The sequence below is a fragment of the Mustela nivalis genome (assembly GCF_964662115.1).
Source record: "Mustela nivalis genome assembly, chromosome: 15".
Classification (NCBI taxonomy): Eukaryota; Metazoa; Chordata; class Mammalia; order Carnivora; family Mustelidae; genus Mustela; species Mustela nivalis.
This window is the reverse complement of record NC_139034.1, coordinates 22,133,603-22,159,794: the sequence shown is the minus strand read 5'-3', so window position 1 is coordinate 22,159,794 and position 26,192 is coordinate 22,133,603. Positions and strand designations below refer to the sequence as shown.

The window sequence follows — 26,192 nt, the reverse complement described above, 5'->3', positions numbered from 1 at the left end:
TTAAACGTAAGTATAGCTGATATGCTAAGAAATGTGAGAAAATGAAATCATATAAAACATTCAATTAAAACCGCAGAAGTTCAAATAAGAGTAGAAGACAAAAATAGGAACAAAAAACAGGGTAATATTTAGAAAGAGTAACAAACATGCTAGACATTAATCCAAATATGTTAATAATCATATTGAATGTCAATGTTCTAGACACACTGATTAGAAAAGATTGTCAGAATAGATAAAAGACAAGATCCAGCTCAGTTATCTATAAGAAACTTATATTAATTATAAAGACACATACAGATTAAAGGTAAATGGATGAAGAAAAATATACAATGCTAACAAGAAATCAAAAGAAAGCTGGGGTGGCTATATAAATTTCAGACATGGCTGATTACAAAGTAAGGAGAATTATCAGAGATAAAGAAGGATATTACATAATGAGAAAAGGGTCAATTCTCCAAGATGACATGGCAATCTTTAAATGTGTATGGTATATGTACCAAGCAACAGTGCATCTAACCACCCGAGACAAAAACTTACAGAACTAGATGAATCCATTATCATAATTGGTGACTTAAACACCAATCTACCAGAAATGGACAGATCCAGCAGACAGAAAACAGTAATGACTAGTTAAACACAAAAATTACTATCAATAAACTAGATATAATAGACATCTGGAGACATCCAACGACAGCTAAATGCATGTATTTCTCAACCTCACATGGAATTTTCACCAAAACATATGACATTCTGCGGAAGGAATTAAGAAGGTGTAGTACTAGAGGTACCCTGAGTTTGCCCTGTCCCCAAACACAGCTTGATCAACATCGAACTGTTTTGAACTAGGAATATGATCTGAAGATTAAGAAAACAATCTGCATAGTTGGAGGGAGAGAAAAGTGGTAGATGCAAGGTTCAGCGCCATGAATTGGGGGGAGAGAAAAGCCATGAAGCTGTAAAGGGAAGGGAACCATTTCTGCAGAGCAGAGTCAAGGAGAGGGAGAGAGTGCAGTGAGTAGATATTGTATAAAAAGCCCTGGTAATGATGAAGTCTTAGAATATAAGTGAAGTTTGGTGGGGTGAGGATGGGATCCGATGACCAAGAAAGAATTCTTGAGACATCGTTGGTGCAAAATGGGGGTTTATTTATTTATTTATTTATTAAAGGTTTTATTTATCCCCTTGACAGGCAGAGATCACAGTAGACAGAAAGGCAGGCAAAGAGAGAGGGGGAAGCAGGCTCCCTGCCAAGCAGAGAGCCCAACATGGGGCTCGATCCAGGTCCCCAAGACCATGATCCGAACCAAAGGCCCAACCCACTGAGCCACCCAGGCACCCCAGAAATGGTGGTTTATTAAAGCACAGGGACAGGACCCATGGGCAGAAAGAGCTGCTGCCCCGGGGTTGTCATTATATACTTGCAAGTTGGGGAGAGGGTTAGGGATGGCATAAGTCAATGAGGAATTTTGGAAGCAAGGTTTCCAGGACCTTGAGGGGCTAGCTATTGTTGGGGAATAGGTTATTCATTACCAGTAATAAAACCTTTGTCCGAGACCCTTTAGATGTATATCAGTGGGCGCTATGTTTGGGAATGATTATCAACATGTATCATGGAGGGTTTAGAGATGAAGTTTCCAAAGGAATTGTTAAAGTAGTCTTACAGGACCCTGGTTAGGGGAAGGGGGTCGGTCAGGCTAGGATTGCCCTTTCTCCTTAACAAACCCTCCTGGTGGAGGCAGTTGAGTCCCTAAAGGAATGTCACCCCACCCTTCTCAAGGGCTTGTCAATGGGTAAGGAAATTTAATAATTTTTCTTCTGCCTCTTTCCCACATCAGTAAGGAGATCCCCTGAGTTGCACTGGGAAAGATCAATCCACTTCACGGGGTACATTTTGCCTCTCCAAGGATAAAAGGCCAGTGGAGAGCCACTGAACAGTCTCAACAGCAGGGTTAGAGGTGTGTGCAGAGGGCAGAAAACCTCTTAACAGCTTTTTGTTGAGAGCTGCAATAGGCTTAAACCTCTGTGTTCCCACCTAGGCACTGCTTTTCTGGGACAGAACTGAGCAGAGAGCAGAGACATGGGCAGGTTGCAGATAACCTGGCCACTGCTTTTTGCTGTCTGCCACAATGGCTTCGAGACTCTGTGTGACTGCTTTTCTGGGACAGAATGGCATAGGGGACTGAGTTGTATGCAGAGGGCTGATAACCGGGTTCCAGCTTTTCGCTAAGCATTCCAAAATAAACTTTACCCTCTGTGTGCAAACTGTGTAAATGCTTTTCTGGGACAGGATGGTGCTGGGAGCAACTAGAGGTTCTCCTCTGTTGGAAGGGAATGGATCTGTACCTTGCTAGGCCCTTTAAAACTTGGGAGTTTTTAATCCCAGCCACTAGCTTGAAATAAAAGATCTATTGGTGCCAGGCACACCGACATCCTGGGAACAGACATGTTAAGGGCAGAGAACTGACAAAAGCCCCAGACATACGAGATTGTTTGCTTTTCTGTGTGGACCTCCTAAACAGTGGTGGTCAAGGGTTTCCCTCCCCAGGGACAAGAGGCAGGGTGACTGCATATTCTTCCTTCTCTATCACCCTTCCTTCCCCACAACCACCGGCACAGTCAGACTTCAGAAAGAAACACAAGGCTTCCAGTGGAGGCAGGAGTCCCCTACACTAAATCGTGCCCCCCTGGGCCAGGCAGGGGCATCTTTACAAGGACAAGTCAGCTTGTGAGCCAAACCAGCAGGCCTCCCCTTCTAAGGGAGAGCCTCAGAAGACCAAAACAGGCCACCCCCCTACATGTTCCAAGTCTATTGATTAAAGAATGCTCCAAAATGTTAGCTTCTGGTGGAAAAAGAAGCAGGCTCCTTTTTTTTTTTTCTCCTTAAGTTTAAAATTTATTATTTTTCTATTTCTTTTTTTTATCATTCATATATATATATATATATATATATATATATATATATATATTCCCTTTCTCTCTCTCTCTTTTGGTATCAAGCTTATAATTTTTTGTTCATTTGTCAGTGTGTTTCCTTTTCTTATTTTTTGGATCAGTCTTCTTATTTTTTTCTCTTTTCTTCTCTCCTCACTCGTTTTTTCCCTATTATTTGGGATCAGGCTTATAGCTTTTTGTTTGTTTTTTTGCTTTTTTGTTCCTTTTTCTTTTTTTCCTGGATAAGGTTTTGCTCCCTGACCCCCAGGCTTATCTTAGCAAACAAATCAAAGCACACCTAGTTTAAAATCCAAACCATCTCCACTACAAGCAAGGAGGAACTCTGTAGAAGATGGACCAGAGGAAAAGAGCAGAAAAACACAACAGCAGAGTGTGCACAACATATATCAGAAACACTACCTTAAGTTTTTGATTTTGTTGTTGTTGTTTTTTCTTTCTTTCTTCCTTTTGTTCCTGGGCAAGATGACAAAAAACAGAAATTCACTCCAAAAGAAAGAACAGGAGGAATTAGTCATTGCCAGATACTTGTTCAATATGGATATAAATAAGATGTCTGAACTAGAATTTAAAACAAGGATTATAAAGATACTATCTGGGGTGGAAAAAAGCATAGAGGACACTAGAGGATCCTATACTGTAGAGATAAGAAAACTAAAATCTAGTTAGGCCAAAAATAAAAATACTATAAACAGAGATGCAGTCCTAAGTGGGGTCTGTAAAAATGAGGATGAATGAAACAGAAGAGCTAATCAGTGACATAGAAGATAAAATGATGCAAAATAAGGAAGCTGAAAAGAAGAAGGAAAGAAACCTATTAGATCATGAAGATAGGCTGAGGGAACTCAGTGATTCCATAAAGTAAAATTATATCTGTATTATAGGACTCCGAGAGGATGATGAGCAGAAGAAATTGGCAGAAGGTTTATTTGAACAAACTATAGCTGAGGACTTCCTTAATCTGGGGAAGGAAACAGTCATTCAAGTCTAGGAGGCCTGAGATAAAACACAAAATCAACAAAAATAGATCAACACCTCAACATGTTAGAGTGAAATCTGCAAATTACAAAGATGAAGAGAAAAGCCTAAAAGCAGCTCAGGATAAGACATCCTTCACCTGCAAGGGTAGACACATAAGGCTGGCAGCAAGCCTGTCCACAGAGATCTGGCTGGATAGGACATATTCCTAGGACTGGCATGACATATTCAATGTGCTAAATGGGAAAAACATGCAGCCAAGAATACTTTATCCAGCTAAGCTGTCATTCAGAATGAAAGTAGAGATAGATTTTCCAGGACAAAAACTAAAAGGAATTTGTGAACACTAACCAGCCCTGCAAGAAATATTAAAAAGGATCCTTTGAGTGGAGAGAGCACCCCAAAATAACAAAGATCAGAAAAGAACAGAGACAATCTACAAGAACAGCAACCTTATAGTTAATACAATGGCACTAAATTCATATTTTTCAATTATTACTCTGATCCAATCAAAGGACATATGGTATCAGAATAGAAAAAAAAAAAAAAAAAACAACCAAGACCCATCTATATACTGCTTAGTATATATAATATACATAATAGTCTCTTATATACAAGACTCATTTTAGACTCAGAGACACCTCCAGCTTGAAAGTGAGGGTGTGGAGAATGATTTTTCATGCTAATGGACATCAAACAAAAGCTGAAAAACATCAGAAAAACTAGATTTTGAACCAAAGACTGTAATAGAAGATGAAGAAGAACACTATATCATAATAAAGTGGTCTATCCAACAAGAATATCTAACAATTGTAAATATTTACGCCTGTAACTTGGGAGCAGCCAAATATACAAACCAATTAATAACAATATTAAAGAAATTCATTCATTGGTAATAATACAATAATAGTAGGAGAGTTTAACACCCCACTCACGGTAATGGACAGATCATCTAAGCAGACCAACAAGGAAATGAGGGCTTTGAATGACTAGACCAGACGGACTTAACAGATATATTCAGAGCATTTCATCCTAAAGCAACAGAATGCATATTCTTTTCAAGTGCACATGGAACATTCTCCAGAACAGATTGCATACCAGGTCACCAATCCCAAAACTGACCTTAACAAATACAAAAATATTGGAGTGGGGTTCCTCAGTTGGTAAAGCATCTACCTTGGGCTCAGGTCATGATACTGGGGTCCTGGGATTAAGCCTCACATTCCCATCCAGTTCCCTGCTCAGTGCAGAGCCCTCATTACCTTCTTCCTCTGCCCCTCCCCCACCCCACGTGTGCTCTCTAATAAATAAAAATCTTAAATTAAAAAAGACAAAAATATTGAGAACATACCATGCATATTTTCATACACAATGCTATGAAACTTGAAGTCAACAACAAGAAGAAATTTGGAAGGATCACAAATACATGGAGGTTAAAAAACATCCTACTAAAGAATGAATGAGCCAACCAGGAAATTAAAGAATAATTACAAAAATACATAGAAGCAAATTGACATAAAAACATGACAGTTCAAAACTTTTGAGATGCAGCAAAGGTGGTCCTAAGAGGGAAGCATATAGCAACACAGGCCTTCCTTAAGAAACAAGAAAAGTCTCAAATACACAACTTAGTCTTACATCAAAAAGAGATAGGAAAAAAATAGCAAACAAAGCCTAAATCCATCAGGAGAAGAAAATTAATAAAGAGTGGAGCAGAAATCAATGAAATAGATTCAAAAGTATAGTGGAATTGATCAATGAAACTAGGATCTGATTAAAAAAATCTGGAAGAAATGGATAAATTCCTAAAAACATATAAACTACAAAATGGAAACAGGAAGAAATAGAAAAGTTGAATAGACTCATAAAAATCAAAGAATTGGATCAGAATTTCCCAACAAACAAGAGTCCAGGACCACATGGCTTCCTAGAGGAATTCAGTCAAACGTTTAAAGAAGAATTAATACCTATTCTTCTGAAACTACTCCAAAAAAACAGAAATGGAATGGAAATTTCCAAACTCTTTCTATGAGACCAGCATTACCTTGAACTCAAAATCAGACAAAGACCCTACTAAAAAGGAGAATTACAGACCAATATCCCTGATGAACATGGATGCCAAGATTCTCACCAAAATACTAGCTAAAAGGACCCAACATTACATTAAAAGGATTATTCACCATGATCAAGAGGGAAATATTCATCAGCTTCAGGAGTAGTTCAACATCTGCAAATCAATCAATGTGATATACCACATTAAAAAAAGAAAGGACAAGAATCATATGATTCTCTTAGGGCACCTGGGTGGCTCAGTGGGTTAAAGTCTCTGCCTTTGGCTCAGGTCATGATCTCAGGGTCCTGGGATCGAGCCTCACATGGGGCTTTCTGCTCAGCAGGGAGCCTGCTTCCATCTCTCTCTCTGCCTGCCTCTCTGCCTACTTGTGATGTCTGTCAAATAAATAAATAAATAAATCTTTAAAAAAAAAAGAATCCTATGATCCTCTCAATAGATGCAGAAAAGCATTTGACAAAATGCAGCATCCTTTCTTAATAAAAACCCTTTGCTATGAGGGAATAAAGGGAACATACCTCAATATCATAAAGGTCATATACAAAAGACCCACAGTAAATATCATCCTCAACGGGGAAAAACTGAGAGCTTTTCCCCAAAGGTCAGGAAACACAACAGGGATATCCACTCTCACCAGTAGTGTTCAACATAGTACTAGAAGTCCTAGCTTCAGCAATCAGACAATAAAGAGAAATAAAAAACATTCAAATTGGCAAGGAAGAAGTCAAACTTTCACTCGTCACAGGCAATATGATACTCCATGTAGAAAACCCAAAGACTCCATCCAAAAATTGCTAGAACTGATACAGGAATTCAGCAAAGTAGCAAGATATAAAATCAATGCAAAGAAGGCAGTCAGATTTACATATACTAACAATGAAGCAAAAAAAGAGAAATCAAGGCATCAATCCCTTTTATAATTGCACCAAAACCATAAGATATCTAGGAATTAACCTAACCAAACAGGTAAATGATCTGTACTCTAAAAACTATAAAACACTATAGAGCACTATAGAAACTTTATATTTATAGAAAAATATTTATTTTTATATTTATTTACATTTATATTTTACATTTATTTGTATTTGTAAATAAATATACTTTTATAGAAATAAATTTTTATTTATAGAAATGAATTGAGGAAAACACAAAGAACTGGAAAACATTTGATGTGCATATATTGGAAGAAAAAATATTGTTAAAATGTCTATGCTACCCAAAGCAATCTACACATACAATGCAATCCCTATCAAAATACAACCATCAGTTTTCACAGAGCTGGAACAAAAAATCCTAAAGTTTGTATGGAATCACAAAAGACCCTAAATAGCCAAAGCAATCTTGAAAAAGAAGATCAAACCTGGAGACATCAAAATTTTGGACTTCAAGCTGTATTACAAAGCTGTAGTCATCAAGACAGCATGATAATGGCACAAGAACAGACACATAGAAGGAGGAGTTAAGATGGCGGAGAAGTAGCAGGCTGAGACTACTTCAGCTAGATAGCTTATCTAAAGATTGCAAACACCTGAAAATGCATCAGCAAATCAAAGAGAAGAAGAACAGCAATTCTGGAAACAGAAAAACAACCACTTTCTGAAAGGTAGGACCGGCGGAGAAGTGAATCCAAAGCGACGGGAAAGATACACTTTGGTGGGGAGGGGCCAGCTCCCGGCAAGCGGCGGAGCAACAGCGCACAAAATCAGGACTTTTAAAAGTCTTCCGCTGAGGGACATCGCACAAGCGGCTAAACAGGGGCGAAGCCCGCGGGGTCAGTGTGGCCTCAGGTCCCGCAGGGTCACAGAAGGATCGGGGGTGTCTGAGTGTCACAGAGCTTGCGAGTATTGGAATGGGAAAGCCCGCTACAGAGAGGGAGCCGACAGTAAGCTCACAGCTCGGGGTGACCTTGAACCGGTCGAAGGCTTGGTGAGCTCGGAGCGCGGCCGGAGGTCAGGCAGACGGGAGTAACTGGGCGCTGTTCTCTGAGGGCGCACTGAGGAGTGCGGCCCTGGGCTCTCGGCTCCTCTGGGCCAGAGACCAGGAGGCCGCCATTTGTATTCCCGTCCTCCGGAACTCTACAGAAAGCGCTCAGGGAACAAAAGCTCCTGAAAGCAAACCCGAGCGGATTACTCACCCCGGCCCCTGGTAAAGGCGGTGCAATTCCGCCTGGGGCAAAGACACTTGAGAATCACTACAACAAGCCCCTCCCCCAGAAGATCAACAAGAAATCCAGCCGAGACCAAGTTCACCTACCAAGGAGTGCGGTTTCAATACCAAAGAGAGCAGCAGAATTCCAGAGGAGGAGAAAGCAAAGCACGGAACTCATGGCTTTTTCCCTGTGATTTTATTTAGTCTTGCAGTTAATTTAATTTTTTTTCATTTTTTTGTTTTTTTTCTCGCCTTCTGGTTAAATTTTTTTTTAACTTTTACCTTTTTCATTTTAACGTATTTTAACTAGTTTATCTAATATATATATATTTTTTCTTTTTCATATTTTTCTTATTTGTTTTCTTTATTTTTATTCTTTTTTTTTCTTTTTTCTTTCTTCCTTTTTGAACCTCTTTTTATCCCCTTTCTCTGACTCACGATTTGGGATCTCTTCTAATTTGGTTAAAGCATATTTTCCTGGGGTGTTGCCACCCTTTTAGTATTTTCCTTGCTCCTTCATATACTCTTATCTGGACAAAATGACAAGACGGAAAAATTCAACGCAAAAAAAAGAACAAGAGGCAGTACCGAAGGCTAGGGACCTAATCAATACAGACATTGGTAACATGTCAGATCTAGAGTTCAGAATGACAACTCTCAAGGTTCTAACCGGGCTCAAAAAAAGCATGGAAGATATTAGAGAAACCGTCTCGAGAGATATAAAAGCCCTTTCTGGAAAAATAAAAGAACTAAAATCTAACCAAGTTGAAATCAAAAAAGCTATTAATGAGGTGCAATCAAAAATGGAGGCTCTCACTGCTAGGATAAATGAGGCAGAAGAAAGAATTAGTGATATAGAAGACCAAATGACAGAGAATAAAGAAGCTGAGCAAAAGAGGGACAAACAGCTACTGGACCACGAGGGGAGAATTCGAGAGATAAGTGACACCATAAGATGAAACAACATTAGAATAATTGGGATTCCAGAAGAAGAAGAAAGAGAGAGGGGAGCAGAAGGTATACTGGAGAGAATTATTGAGGAGAATTTCCCCAATATGGCAAAGGGAACGAGCATCAAAATTCAGGAGGTTCAGAGAACACCCCTCAAAATCAGTAAGAATAGGCCCACACCCCGTCACCTAATAGTAAAATTTGCAAGTCTCAGTGACAAAGAGAAAATCCGGAAAGCAGCCTGGGAAAAGAAGTCTGTAACATACAATGGTAAAAATATTAGATTGGCAGCTGACTTATCCACAGAGACCTGGCAGGCCAGAAAGAGCTGGCATGACATTTTCAGAGCACTAAATGAGAAAAACATGCGGCCAAGAATACTATATCCAGCTAGGCTATCATTGAAAATAGAAGGAGAGATTAAAAGCTTCCAGGACAAACAAAAACTGAAAGAATTTGCAAACACCAAACCAGCTCTACAGGAAATATTGAAAGGGGTCCTCTAAGCAAAGAGAGAGCCTACAACTGGTAGATCAAAAAGGAACAGAGACCATATACAGTAACAGTCACCTTACAGGCAATACAATGGCACTAAATTCATATCTCTCAATAGTTACCCTGAATGTTAATGGGCTAAATGCCCCTGTCAAAAGACACAGGGTATCAGAATGGATAAAAAAACAAAACCCATCTATATGTTGCCTCCAAGAAACTCACTTTAAGCCCGAAGACACCTCCAGATTTAAAGTGAGGGGGTGGAAAAGAATTTACCATGCTAATGGACAGCAGAAGAAAGCAGGAGCGGCAATCCTTATATCAGATCAATTAGATTTTAAGCCAAAGACTATAATAAGAGATGAGGAAGGACACTCTATCATACTCAAAGGGTCTGTACAACAAGAAGATCTAACAATTTTAAATATCTATGACCCCAACGTGGGAGCAGCCAACTATATAAACCAATTAATAACAAAATCAAAGAAACACATCAACAATAATACAATAATAGTAGGGGACTTTAACACTCCCCTCACTGAAATGGACAGATCATCCAAGCAAAAGATCAGCAAGGAAATAAAGGCCTTAAACGACACACTGGACCAGATGGACATCACAGATATATTCAGAACATTTCATCCCAAAGCAACAGAATACACATTCTTCTCTAGTGCACATGGAACATTCTCCAGAATAGATCACACCCTCGGTCCTAAATCAGGACTCAACCGGTATCAAAAGATTGGGATCATTCCCTGCATATTTTCAGACCACAATGCTCTAAAGCTAGAACTCAACCACAAAAGGAAGTTTGAAAAGAACCCAAATACATGGAGACTAAACAGCATCCTTCTAAAGAATGAATGGGTCAACCAGGGAATTAAAGAAGAATTGAAAAAAATCATGGAAACAAATGATGATGAAAATACAACGGTTCAAAATCTGTGGGACACAACAAAGGCAGTCCTGAGAGGAAAATATATAGCGGTACAAGCCTTTCTCAAGAAACAAGAAAGGTCTCAGGTACACAACCTAACCCTACTCCTAAAGGAGCTGGAGAAAGAACAAGAAAGAAACCCTAAGCCAAGCAGGAGAAGAGAAATCATAAAGATCAGAGCAGAAATCAATGAAATAGAAACCAAAAAGACAATAGAGCAAATCAACGAAACTAGGAGCTGGTTCTTTGAAAGAATTTATAAAATTGATAAACCCCTGGCCCAACTTATCAAAAAGAAAAGAGAAAGGACCCAAATAAATAAAATCATGAATGAAAGAGGAGAGATCACAACTAACACCAACTAAATACAAACTATTATAAGAACATACTATGAGCAACTCTACGCCAACAAATTTGACAATCTGGAAGAAATGGATGCATTCCTAGAAACATATAAACTACCACAACTGAACCAGGAAGAAATAGAAAGCCTGAACAGACCCATAACCAGTAAGGAGATTGAAACAGTCATTAAAAATCTCCAAACAAACAAAAGCCCATGGCCAGACGGCTTCCCGGGGGAATTCTACCAAACATTTAAGAAGAACTAATTCTTATTCTCCTGAAACTGTTCCAAAAAATAGAAATGGAAGGAAAACTTCCAAACTCATTTTATGAGGCCAGCATCACCTTGATCCTGAAACCAGACAAGGATCCCATCAAAAAAGAGAGCTATAGACCAATATCCTTGATGAACACAGATGCGAAAATACTCAACAAAGACAAGCCAATAGGATTCAAAGTACATTAAAAGGATTATTCACCATGACCAAGTGGGATGTATTCTAGGGCTGCAAGGTTGGTTCAACATCCTCAAATCAATCAATGTGATACAACACATCAATAAATGAAAGAACAAGAACCATATGATACTCTCAATAGATGCTGAAAAAGCATTTGACAAAGTACAGCATCCCTTCCTGATCAAAATTCTTCAAAGTGTAGAGATTGAGGGCACATACCTCAATATCATCAAAGCCATCTATGAAAAACCCACCGCAAATATCATTCTCAATGGAGAAAAACTGAAAGCTTTTCCGCTAAGGTCAGGAACACAGCAGGGATGTCCATTGTCACCACTGCTATTCAACATAGTACTAGAGGTCCTAGCCTCAGCAATCAGACAACAAAAGGAAATGAAAGGCATCCAAATCGGCAAAGAAAGTCAAATTATCACTCTTCGCAGATGATATGATACTATATGTGGAAAACCCAAAAGACTCCACTCCAAAACTGCTAGAACTTATACAGGAATTCAGTAAAGTGTAGGATATAAAATCAATGCACAGAAATCAGTTGCATTTCTCTACACCAACAGCAAGACAGAAGAAAGAGAAATTAAGGAGTCTATCCCATTTACAATTGCACCCAAAACCATAAGATACCTAGGAATAAACATAACCAAAGAGGCACAGAATCTATACTCAGAAAACTATAAAGTACTCATGAAAGAAATTGAGGAAGACACAAAGAAATGGAAAAAAGTTCCATGCTCCTGGATTGGAAGAATAAATATTGTGAAAATGTCTATGCTACCTAAAGCAATTTACACATTTAATGCAATTCCTATCAAAGTACCATCCATCTTTTTCAAAGAAATGGAACAAATAATGCTAAAATTTATATGGAACCAGAAAAGACCTCGAATAGCCAAAGGAATATTTGAAAAGAAAGCCAACGTTGGTGGCATCACAATTCCAGACTTCAAGCTCTATTACAAAGCTTTCATAATCAAGACAGCATGGTACTGGCACAAAAACAGACACATAGATCAATGGAACAGAATAGAGAGCCCAGAAATAGACCCTCAACTCTATGGTCAACTAATCTTCAACAAAGCAGGAAAGAATGTCCAAAAGAAAAAACACAGCCTCTTCAATAAATGGTGCTGGGAAAATTGAACAGCCACATGCAGAAAAATGAAATTGGACCATTTCCTTACACCACACACAAAAATAGACTCAAAATGGATGAAGGACCTCAATGTGCGAAAGGAATCCATCAAAATCCTTGAGGAGAACACAGGCAGCAACCTCTTCGACCTCAGCCGCAGCAACATCTTCCTAGGAACGATGCCAAAGGCATGGGAAGCAAGGGCAAAAATGAACTATTGGGATTTCATCAAGATCAAAAGCTTTTGCACAGCAAAGGAAACAGTTAACAAAATCAAAAGACAACTGACAGAATGGGAGAAGATATTTGCAAATGACATATCAGATAAAGGACTAGTGTCCAGAATCTATAAAGAACTTAGCAAACTCAACACCCAAAGAACAAATAATCCAATCAAGAAATGGGCAGAGGACATGAACAGACATTTCTGCAAAGAAGACATCCAGATGGCCAACAGACACATGAAAAAGTGCTCCATATCACTCGGCATCAGGGAAATACAAATCAAAACCACAATGAGATATCACCTCACACCAGTCAGAATGGCTAAAATCAACAAGTCAGGAAATGACAGATGCTGGCAAGGATGCGGAGAAAGGGGAACCCTCCTACACTGTTGGTGGGAATGCAAGCTGGTGCAGCCACTCTGGAAAACAGCATGGAGGTTCCTCAAAATGTTGAAAATAGAACTGCCCTATGACCCAGCAATTGCACTACTGGGTATTTACCCTAAAGATACAAACGTAGTGATCCAAAGGGGCACGTGCACCCGAATGTTTATAGCAGCAATGTCCACAATAGCCAAACTATGGAAAGAACCTAGATGTCCATCAACAGATGAATGGATCAAGAAGATGTGGTATATATACACAATGGAATACTATGCAGCCATCAAAAGAAATGAAATCTTGCCATTTGCGACAACATGGATGCAACTAGAGCGTATCATGCTTAGCGAAATAAGTCAAGCAGAGAAAGACAACTATCATATGATCTCCCTGATATGAGGAAGTGGTGATGCAACATGGGGGCTTAAGTGGGTAGGAGAAAAATAAATGAAACAAGATGGGATTGGGAGGGAGACAAACTGTAAGTGACTCTTAATCTCACAAAACAAACTGAGGGTTGCTGGGGGGAGGGGGTTTGGGAGAAGGAGGTGGGATTATGGACATTGGGGAGGGTATGTGCTTTGGTGAGTGCTGTGAAGTGTGTAAACCTGGTGATTCATAGACCTGTACCCCTGGGGATAAAAATATATGTTTATAAAAATAAAAATTTAAAAAAAAACAGACACATAAATCAATGGAGCCGAATAGAGAACCCAGAGAGGGACCCTCAACTCTATGGGCAACTAATCTTCAACAAGGCAGGAAAGAATATCTGATGGAAAAAAAGACAGTTTTAAAAAAAAAAATGGTTTGGGAAAACTGGACAGCTACATGTAGAAGAATGAAACTGGACCACTTACTTACACCATACACAAAAATAAATTCAAAATGGATGAAAAACCTAAATGTGAAAGAGGAATCCATCAAAATCTTAGAGGACAGCACAGGCAGCAATCTCTTTGGCCTTGTTTGCAGCACCTCCTTGCTAGACACATCTCTAAAGGCAAAGGAATAAAAAGCAAAATGAACTACTAGGATTTTGTCAAGATAAAATGCTTTTGCACAACAAAGGAATTAGTCAACAACAAAACTAAAAGGTAACCTATGGAATGGGAGAAGATATTTACAAATGAATTACTAGATAAAGGGCTAGTATCCTAAATCTATAAAGAATTTACCAAACACAACACCCAAAAAACAAAAGCCCAGTCAAGAAATGGGCAGAAGGCATGAATAGATATTTCTCCAAAGAGATACAAATGGCTAGCAGACACAAGAAAAAATGCTCAGCATCATTCAGCATTAGAGAAATACAAATCAAAACCACAATGCAATACCACCTCACACCATTCAGAATAACTAAAATTAATAACTCAGGAAACAACAGATGTTGGTGAGAATATGGGGAAAGTGGAGCCCTCTTACACTGTTGGTGAGAATGCAGATGGGTGCAGCCACTCTGGAAAACAGTCTGAAGTTTCCTCAAAAAGTTAGAAATAGAACTACCCTGTGACCCAGCAATTATACTACTAGGTATTTATCCAAAGGATACAAAATAGTTATTCCAAGGGGTACACACACCCACAATGTTTATAGCAGCAATGTCCACAATAGCCAAACTATGGAAAGAGCCCAGATGTCTATCAATGGATGAATGGACAAAAGAGAATGGAATATTGCTTAGCCATCAAAAAGGAATGAAATCTTATCATTTGCAATGATGAGGATGGAACAAGAGTATATTATACTAAGTGAAATAAGTCAGCCAGAGAAAAACAATGTATTATTTCACTCAAATGTGGAATTTAAAAAACAAAACAGATGACCATAGGGGAAGGGTAGCAAAAATAAAATAAGATAAAAACAGAGAGGGAGGCAAACCATAAGAGACTCCTTTAACTATAGGAAACAAGTGAAGGGTTGCTAGAGGGGATGTCGGTGGTGCAATGGGGTAATTGGGTGATAGACATTAAAAAGGGCACTTAATGTAATGAGCACTGGGTGTTATATGCAATTAATAAATCACTAAATTCTACCCCTGAAACTAGTAATACACTATATGTTAACAAAATTGAATTTAAATAAATAGTTTTTAAAAATATATGTATGATATTCTGGGCCATAAATTACACCTTAGCAGCTTTAAAAGAATAGAAATCATACCATATGTTCTCTCATACCATGGTGGAATCACTATAAATCAAGAAAAGAAAGATAACTAGAAAATACCAAAATATAAGGAGATAAAAAAACACACTTCTACATAGCACACAAGCCCAAAAAGAAATCTCAAAAGACACTTAAAAATATATTGAACTAAATGAAAATGAAGACAAATTTGGGGGAACCAGTGAAAGCAATGCTTAGAGAGTAATTTATAGCATTAAACATCTATCTTGGAAAAGAAAAAAAAAACTTAAAATCAGCAATCTATATTTCTACCACTGGAAACTTAGAAAAAGAAACAAAATTAAATCCAAAGTAAGTAGAGGAAAAGAAATAATAAAATTAGAGAAGTCAATGAAATTGAAAACAGGAAACCAATTGAGTAATGAGTGGAACCAACAACTACTTCTTTGTAAAAATATATACAATAAATAAACCTCTAGCAAGTAAGGGGAAAAAAGGAGACAACTTAATATCAGTAACAAAAGAAGAAACATCATTTAAAATCCTGTGGACATTAAAAGGATAATAAAAGGAAATATAAATAATTATATGCCCACAAATTTTACAACCTACATGATCAGGACAAATTCCATGAAAGGCACAAGCTGTCAAAATTCACGTAAGAATAGACAATCTGAACAGGCCAATATCTATGAAATAAATTGGATCAATAATTAAAAACCTTCCAAAATTAAAAGCATGGAGGCATACAGGTTTACTGGTGAAGTCTACCAAATATTTAAGGAACAAATTATACCAATTTTCTTTAATCTCTCTGAGAAATTAGAAGCAAAAGGTGTACTTCCTAGCCCATCCCATGAAGCTAGCATTACTATAATACCAAAATAAGACAAAGACATTATAAGGAAAAACTATGGACTAATATCTCTCATGAACATAGATGTGGAAATCCTCAACAAAATATTAGCAAGCTGAATCCAACAAAATATAAAAATAATTATACATCACAACCCAGTGGGTTTATCCCAAGTATATAAGATTGGTCCAACATTTGAAAATCAGTTCATGTAATCCAGGCACATCAACAGCCTAAAAATTTTTAAAAATCACAGGATTTTAAAATGGCTCAAATCCAGAACACTGACATCAAATATTGGTGAAGAGGTAGAGCAACAGGAGCTTTCACACAATGCCAGTAGGAACACAAAATGGTACAGCCACTCTGGAAGAGAGTTTTGCAGTTTCTATAAAGCTAAACATACTCTTATCACAAAATCCAGTAGTCATACTCTCTGGTATTTACCCAAAGGTATTAAAAACTGATGTCCACACAAAAACCTGAGCAAGGAGGTTTATAGCAGCTTTATTCATAACTGCCAAAACTTGGAAGCATCCAAGATGTCCTTCAGTAAGCTAATGGCTAAAAAAAGTTAAAATGTCCACATGACAGGATATTATTCAACACTAAAAATAAATGAGATATCCAGCCATGAAAAGAAATAGAAGAACTTTCAATGCATATTACTAAGTGAAAGAAGCCTATCTGAAAAGGCTGCATATCAGATGATTCTAACTATATGACATTCTGAAAAATATAAACTATGGAGATAATAAAAATATCAGTGGTTGCTAGGATTTGAACAGAAAGAGGGGATGAATAGAAACAGAGCACAGAAGATTTTTAGGAAAGTGAAAACACTGGTTGATTCTAAATAATGATGGAATCATGTCACTATATATTTGTCCAAACCCATAGAATGTACAAAACCAAGAGTAAACTATGGTGTAAACTATGAAATTTGATTGACTGATTTGTCAATGTAGTTTCCTCAGCTGTAATAAATGTACAACTCTGGTGGGGAATGTTGATAAGGGGGATATGTAGGGGCAAGTGTTATTTGAGAAATCTTGTAACTTCTGTGCAATTTTGCTGTGTATCTAAATGTGGTCTAAAGAAGTAAAGTTGTTTGTGTTTTTTTAAAAAAAGAGAGGTCCTCTCTCTCCCAGTCTCTGTGGGAGGGCTGCAGTCTAACTTCAGTAAGCATAATTAACAACCACAAATGGCCTAATCACATAAACCAACTTCCCTGCTAACATCCTTCCATACATTTTCACTAACCTGCTCCAGTGTTTAAAAAACTTCCTGCCTTTTGTTTTGAGGAGTTGAGTTCAATCTCTTTCCTTTTGCAAAAGTCTTTAAGAAAGTCTCTCTTACCAGTTCACCTGGTTTAGTGCAATTTTACATTGACAATTCTCGTAGAATTCTCCCTCCATGGTTTAGTGATAATGTGATCCTCACCTTCAGGTTCAGTGTTCATCCAAGATCTGACATCAGTTCAGTCTTGAATATGATGTGGGGAAGTTAAGAAATCCTAGTTCAATAATTCACATGAATCAGCAACAGACTTAATTCAACCACAACATTTTTATAATAGGATTTCTACCTTGCTTCTGAAATAACACCTTTCTTGGTTTCCACTCATAATCTATACATATTGGTGTCTCTAGGTAAGATTTCTTGCCCTATGATCTTCCCCAATCCTCTAAGACCTTACTATTTCTATCTTCTAATTCAACTAAGAACTAGATACCAACTAAGAACAGTTCATAAACCCTGTGTTTGCTATGTGACCAATCCTAGAGGGATCTTTATTTTGGAGCCTAAGTACCGTTCTCTGCTGCCTGCCTATTTAGAAATATCATACATCCTGCTACCTGGATTATTCCATAACATGTTTTGTCATAGGCTTGGAGTCATTATTTGTCCTGCCAAATGGAACTATCACTTATCACTTAGGTCTTGTTTTGTGCCTAAGTCCCTGTCTTTCCTCATGATTGGGTCTAGATTTCCAGGGTGTTCTGCCTCCTGGTCAAGCTTATCCCCAAGCACCTCTCAAGTGACAATTTAAGGTCATATTCTATGCTGAAATAAAATGTTGCCCTTACTACTAACACTGGGTACAGAGAGGCTCAGGTGTTTGCATTTGTTCCAGGCCACAGAATGTACAACTTGTGCTTCAACATTTTTTTTTCACTTTAGAAATTAATTTAGGCATATAATTTTAGAATGAGTTGTGTTTATGATTTTATACTCAATTTAGGTATATTATTTTTTATTCAATTTAGGCACATTGATTCGGAATAATATATTTTGGAATGCATAGAATTCTTCTGAGGATAAAATGAAATTCCATAAAAAGCTTCCCAAACATTTAAAAAAGCTTCCCAAACATTTTAAAAAAATGCTTAATTTACAAAGAAAATAGCAAAGGCAGTACAGACCAATAGAGAGGCCTCTGGAGTTCCTAGCTATAAAGCCACAATATTGGATACAAATCTCTTTCCATCTGGGGCATAGAGAGGGGAATTCAATGAAAATAATAAAGGAAATAAAATCTTCTTGCTATTTTCTTCAAATCTTTTCTTCAATTAGGTCTGCTCTGAATGGAAGAGAGAATTTATTTTCAATAACTCCCAGGCTGCACAGATTTCCCAAGGAAAGTCTGCACTTCCCCCACAGGATCATCTATGGATGTGCTCTTGAGTACCAATTCATAATACCACTAAAACCATTTCTTCCAATCTGCACAGAGTGAGCAATAAAGTAACTGAATTATTTTTTTAAATAACTTGTTCAGAGGTACAAACCGTGCCTGTGGAGAACTCTTCTCAACAAAAGTATAAAGAGACTTTTCTAAATAATTACCTCCAGTCTCTACCCATGTCAGTAAGAATATATATTCAAAATAATGATAGGTGTGAGCTTTTATTTGCAGAATTCATTAAAGAGAGATGATACATTGAACTCAAATGACATTCAGATATGTTGTACATATCTAGCAAAGAGGCTAGACCAATGGTTCCCATAAGCAATTTTCCCCTGCAAGGACCATTTTTCAATGTTTAGAGATTTTTGATTGTTACAACTGCAGGAATTGGGAAGATTACAACTGGCATCTAGTGGGTAGAGGCTAGGAATGTTGTTAAATATCCTATAATGCTCAAGAAAGCCCCCCTTAACAAGGAATTATATTCTCCAAAAAGTCAATCGTGCAGAGGTTAACAAACCTTGGGCTAGGCAAATCAAAGTCTCATTGGATTAAGGCTGACAAGACTCTTGAGAGAACTTATTCCAAGGTACTAATGAACCAGAGAGGCAGGGGTAATTCTGTGTATGGCACAACATGCTGTGCTTGTTTCCAAAACAGCCCCTCTCTCCTTGGAAGCATTCCTGGATCCCAGACAAAACAGAAACTAGAATGAACAATGCCAAAATCTCCCACTAAAACTCAACAGAGCAATATGATTTGGAAACCTCTTCTCCAACAGTATGTACCATGGGGAAGGGAATGGAGTGACCTTCTACTTTCCCCAACAATAAAAATCACAGCACTTGGAAAACTCTCAGTTCCACCAAGCTGGAGTAGCCTCATTCCTCCTAAGTCCTACCCTTACAACTAGAATCCCTGGATATAACTCAACAATTAAGTACAGGAAAACCCTGAAAGGCAGATAAAAGAAACCTGACAGATTGGGGCCCCAGAGCTTGAGGAACATCGTGGAACTGTGTGGCTCCCTGAGTTTTCTGTCTGTCTTCTGCACACCTCAGAAGAGGTGGTATAAAAGCCTCCAAGCCAGAACAAGCAACAGACAAAGTAAGCTCAAGAAAAGCCTGTTTCCACCAGCCAAGGGACTGAAGAAAGGGTTGCCTAACAATTTCAGCAATACCTGCTTTACTCCAGCCAAACACCACTGAAACACCATTCTCCCCACCCTCACCTTGCAGGTTTAACGGGCTAAGTGAGGAGTTTGTATTCCGCTGCACACCCCACATAAATGGAAGGAGGTATCTGCCCTAGAGGGGAGGTAATCAATACTCCATTGCCAGAAGCAGGTGGTACTCCAGTTTCATTGCTGGGAGAGTCAAAAGGGCTGAGTGAAGTGTAGAACATAGTGATTTGACCTCTATATATTGGGAAATGATTACCACAGTTAAATTTAGTTAAACATCTATCATCTCATACAGAAGAAAAAAGAAAGATGAAAGAAAGAAAGAAGAAGGAAGGAAGGGGAAGGAAGAGAGAAAGAGAAAGAAAGAGAGAAAGAAAGAAAGAGAAAGAAAGAAAAAGAAAGAAAGAAAGAAAGAAAGAAAGAAAGAGAAAGAAAGAAAGAAAGAAAGAGGAAAGGAGGGAGGGAAGGAAGGACATCCAAAGGATGTCTTTTCCTTATGATGAGAACTCTTTCTTCCCTAACTGCTTTCATATATACCATTCTGTAGGGTTGACTTTCCATGTTCCAGTCAGCTAAGCAGGCCATACTCTGATGGTTCAGCCAACATTTGCATTGCCCTCTCCTTTTCTTCTCTGTTGCCCTTTCTTCTGGGTTTTTAGTGTATTCGTAATTCATTTTTCAATATATATTTTATTCTTATAAATACATTTGAGGTAATAACCTCTTAATGTAATGCTATGCTGCATTCCATAAATGTCTTATCATTTCCTATTTTATTAAAAGGTTATTTAACAGGTTATTTTATATACCTTTATTTTAAACTTCTCAGCATCTTTTAATTGTTTTAAAATACAATATATTTTTTGTATATGTTTTAAAAACCACATTTTTAGGGGCGCCTGGGTGGTTCAGTTGTTAAGCTTATGTTAAGCATCTGCCCTCCGCTTGGGTCATGATCCCCGGGTTCCTGGGACCAAGCCCCGCATTGGGCTCCCTAATCAGCAGGGAGACTGTTTCTCCTTCTTCCATTTCCTCTTGCTTCCATTCCTTCTCTTGTTGTCTCTCTATCAAAAAAATAAAGTTTTAAAAACATACAAGGTTTAATATTTTCATTGAGACCAATTATGCTAAGATTCATTTTACCATCTTTTTTCATATTTTCTACTTTCCATGTTTTTAAATATAGTTTTTTTAATTCCACCTTTTGAAAACTATGTATCTTATTTTTAATTTTCTGGTCTCTCATATATATTCATCATATATGTATTAAATTGCCATATATAACCCAACTGGACCTTGTCTATTAAGGCTCAATACAATACAACTCTTAGTTTTCCTCTAGAATATTCAAATAAGGAACAAACACCTGGAAAAAAACAGGTGCTGGGAGTAGGAAAAGAAGGGTATGAAATGACTAAAGGGCAAATGAGTGACACAAGAGACTAGAAAAGAAACCTGGAAACAAGATCCCATAAATGGACTATACTAAGCCATATCTTAGGTAGATGAAGTCATTTTAGGACTCTATAAAGACAACATAGTCTAAGCATTTAGCATATAAAATACATGGGAAAACATCCAAGGTAATAGATATTGGTGAGGGCAAGAATTTTGAGTGAAACTGGCAATATGTGAGTGTGATTGCTTAGGTTAAGATAAAGCCAGGCACCACAGTATAAGAAGAGTCAGATCAAGATAAGGTTGAGAAACACAAGATAAAATATTCACCAAAATTACTTATAAAATAGTGCAGTCTTACAAGTTTCCAGATGGCATGCTATACATCACTTTATCATACATCTATATAACATATTCTTTATTAGGTATCACCTTGGTTCTGATCATACTTACTTTTTGACATTTGCATTAATATCTTTCCCTTATGATATTATGGTCCATTCATATATTCTATTTCTTCTCAAAAAAATGAGAAACTTTTAAAAAGCATGATCCAACTGTAACTGAAATCCTGGGTGCCATCCAGTATCAATACAATTCCATAATATTCCTTCAAAACATATGCATGTATGCACACACACACACACACACATACACAGACATAAGTAGTAATATTTGAATTGATTGTTGGAAAAGTTCAACAAAATTGACAAATCATTAGCTAGACTAAAAAACTGAAGACCCAAATAACAAAAAGCAGAAATGAAAGGAGAAACATTAGTTGATGCCATACAAATGAGAAGTATCATAAGAGACTACTATGAACAATCATGCACCAACAAATTAAATAACTAGAATAAATGGATAAATTTCTAGAAAGATCCAACTTCCCAAGACTGTATCATAAAGAAATTTAAAAAAAATTCTATAAAGACTTAAAAATAATATAGGGATTAGACTGGTAATCAAGAACCTCCCAACAAAGAAAAGCCTAGCACCAGAATGTTAAGCAGAATTCTACAAAATATTTTTCTTTTTTCTTTTTTCTTTTTAGATTTTTATTTATTTATTTGACAGACACATTACAAGTAGGCAGAGGAGATAGGCAGAGAGAGAGAGGAGGAAGTAGGATCCCCATCAAGCAGAGAGCCTGATGTGGGGCTCGATCCCAGAACCCTGGGACCATGACCTGAGCTGAAGGCAGAGGCTTCAACCCACTGAGCCACGCAGGCGCCCTAGAATTCTACAGAATATTTAAAGAAGAATTAAAAGCAATTCTTCTCAAACATTTAAAAAATTGCAGAGGAGGAAACACTTCCAAACTCATTTTATGAGGCCAGATTTATCCAAGTACCAAAACCAGACAAAGATACTGCAAGAAAACAAAGTCATGGACCACTAACTCTGATAAATATTAATGCAAAATCATCAACAAATTCTAGCAAACAGAATTCAAAAGCAGATTAAAGAGATCATATACCATGAACAAGTGGAACATATTCCTGGAATGCAAAAGTGTTTCGATATACAGAAATCATCAATATGATACACCACATTAACAGAATGAAGGACAAAACTTACATCATCTCAAATGAGTCAGGAAAAAAACATTTGACAAAATTCAGTATCTTCTTATGATTAAAAAAAAAATCCTCCTTTTAGGTATAGAAGAAAAAATCCATATATGAAAAGCCCACAGCTGACATTATATTCAACACTGAAAAACTGAAAGCTTTCCTCTAACATCAGGAGCAACACGAGTATGCCTACTTTCAACACTTCTATTCAGAATAGTATCTGAAAGTCCTAGCTAGAGCAATTAGGCAAGAAAAAGAAATAAAAGACATCCTGGGGAGGAGTCAAGTAGGCGGAGAAGTAGCAGGCTGAGACTACTTCAGCTAGCCGGAGATCAGCTAGATAGCTAATCTAAAGATTGCAAACACCTAAAAATCCATGGGCAGATCGAAGAGAAGAACAGCAATTCTGGAAACAGAAAAACAACCACTTTCTAAAAGGTAGGACCCGCGGAGAAGTGAATCCAAAGCGACGGGAAGATAGACCCCGGGGGGAGGGGCCGGCTCCCGGCAAGCGGCGGAGCAACGGAGCACAAAATCAGGACTTTTAAAAGTCTGTTCCGCTGAGGCACATTGCTCCAGAGGCTAAACCGGGGCGAAGCCCACGCGGGGTCAGCGTGGCCTCAGGTCCCGCAGGGTCACAGAAGGATCGGGGGTGTCTGAGTGTCGCAGAGCTTGTGGGTATTGGAATGGGAAAGCCGGATACAGAGACAGAGCCGACAGTAAGCTCACAGCTCGGTGTTACCTTGAGCCTGTCGCAGACTCGGTGAGCTCGGAGCGCGGCCGGAGGTCAGGCAGACAGGAGTTACTGGGCGCTGTTCTCTGAGGGCGCACTGAGGAGTGGGGCACTGGGCTCTTGGCTCCTCCGGGCGGGAGACCAGGAGGCCGCCATTTGTATTCCCGTCCTCCGGAACTCTACAGAAAGCGCTCAGGGAACAAAAGCTCATGAAAGCAAACCCGAGCGGATTACTCACCCAGGCCCCTGCTAAAGGCGGTGCAATTCCACCTGGGGCAAAGACACTTGAGAATCACTACAATAAGCCCCTCCCCCAGAAGATCAACAAGAAATCCAGCCGAGACCAAATTCACCTACCAAGGAGTGCGGTTTCAATACCAAAGAGAGCAGCAGAATTCCAGAGGAGGAGAAAGCAAAGCACGGAACTCATGGTTTTTCCCTGTGATTTGTTTTAGTCTTGCAGATAATGTAATTTTTTTCTTTTTCATTTTTTGTTTTTTTCTCTCGACTTCTGGTTAAATTTTTTTTTAACTTTTGCCTTTTTCTTTTTTAACATTTTTTAACTAGTTTATCTAATATATATTTTATTCTTCTTTATATTTTTCTTATTAGTTTTCTTTTTTTTTAATTCTTTTCTTTTTTTTTTCTTTCTTCCTTTTTCAACCTCTTTTTATCCCCTTTCTCCCCCCTCACGATTTGGAACCTCTTCTAATTTGGTTAAAGCATATTTTCCTGGGGTTGTTGCCACCCTTTTAGTATTTTCCTTGCTCCTTCATATACTCTTATCTGGACAAAATGACAAGATGGAAAAATTCAACAAAAAAAAAGAACAAGAGGCAGTACCGAAGGCTAGGGACCTAATCAATACAGACATTGGTAACATGTCAGATCTAGAGTTCAGAATGACAACTCTCAAGGTTCTAACCGGGCTCAAAAAAAGCATGGAAGATATTAGAGAAACCGTCTCGAGAGATATAAAAGCCCTTTCTGGAAAAATAAAAGAACTAAAATCTAACCAAGTTGAAATCAAAAAAGCTATTAATGAGGTGCAATCAAAAATGGAGGCTCTCACTGCTAGGATAAATGAGGCAGAAGAAAGAATTAGTGATATAGAAGACCAAATGACAGAGAATAAAGAAGCTGAGCAAAAGAGGGACAAACAGCTACTGGACCACGAGGGGAGAATTTGAGAGATAAGTGACACCATAAGACGAAACAACATTAGAATAATTGGGATTCCAGAAGAAGAAGAAAGAGAGAGGGGAGCAGAAGGTATACTGGAGAGAATTATTGGGGAGAATTTCCCCAATATGGCAAAGGGAACGAGCATCAAAATTCAGGAGATTCAGAGAACGCCCCTCAAAATCAATAAGAATAGGCCCACACCCCGTCACCTAATAGTAAAATTCACAAATCTCAGTGACAAAGAGAAAATCCGGAAAGCAGCCTGGGAAAAGAAGTCTGTAACATACAATGGTAAAAATATTAGATTGGCAGCTGACTTATCCACAGATACCCAGCAGGCCAGAAAGAGCTGGCATGACATTTTCAGAGCACTAAACGAGAAAAACATGCAGCCAAGAATACTATATCCAGCTAGGCTATCATTAAAAATAGAAGGAGAGATTAAAAGCTTCCAGGACAAACAAAAACTGAAAGAATTTGCAAACACCAAACCAGCTCTACAGGAAATCTTGAAAGGGGTCCTCTAAGCAAAGAGAGAAAGTGGTAGATCAGAAAGGAACAGAGACCATATACAGTAACAGTCACCTTACAGGCAATACAATGGCACTAAATTCATATCTCTCAATAGTTACCCTGAATGTTAATGGGCTAAATGCCCCTGTCAAAAAACACAGGGTATCAGAATGGATAAAAAAACAAAACCCATCTATATGTTGCCTCTAAGAAACTCACTTTAGGCCCGAAGACACCTCCAGATTTAAAGTGAGGGGGTGGAAAAGAATTTACCATGCTAATGGACATCAGAAGAAAGCAGGAGAGGCAATCCTTATATCAGATCAATTAGATTTTAAGCCAAAGACTATAATAAGAGATGAGGAAGGACACTATATCATACTCAAAGGGTCTGTCCAACAAGAAGATTTAACAATTTTAAATATCTATGCCCCCAACGTGGGAGCAGCCAACTATATAAACCAATTAATAACAAAATCAAAGAAACACATCAATAATAATACAATAATAGTAGGGGACTTTAACACTCCCCTCACTGAAATGGACAGATCATCCAAGCAAAAGATCAGCAAGGAAATAAAGGCCTTAAATGACACACTGGACCAGATGGACATCACAGATATATTCAGAACATTTCATCCCAAAGCAACAGAATACACATTCTTCTCTAGTGCACATGGAACATTCTCCAGAATAGATCACACCCTCGGTTCTAAATCAGGACTCAACCGGTATCAAAAGATTGGGATCATTCCCTGCATATTTTCAGACCACAATGCTCTAAAGCTAGAACTCAACCACAAAAGAAAGTTTGGAAAGAACCCAGATACAC

At 38.1% G+C, this 26,192-nt stretch overlaps 1 long non-coding RNA gene across 1 annotated transcript in view; it reads right to left on the bottom strand.

Annotated features, from left to right (window-relative positions):
- Positions 1–23,898, bottom strand: part of LOC309848596 — a 161,780-nt gene extending 137,882 nt beyond the window's left edge. The window contains exons 1-2 of the long non-coding RNA XR_014303156.1: positions 23,841–23,898; positions 7,904–8,071 (exon numbers count right to left, since the gene is read on the bottom strand). This is a non-coding gene — a long non-coding RNA (uncharacterized lncRNA). The remainder of the gene's footprint in view (positions 1–7,903; positions 8,072–23,840) is intronic.
- Positions 23,899–26,192: the final 2,294 nt, after the last annotated feature.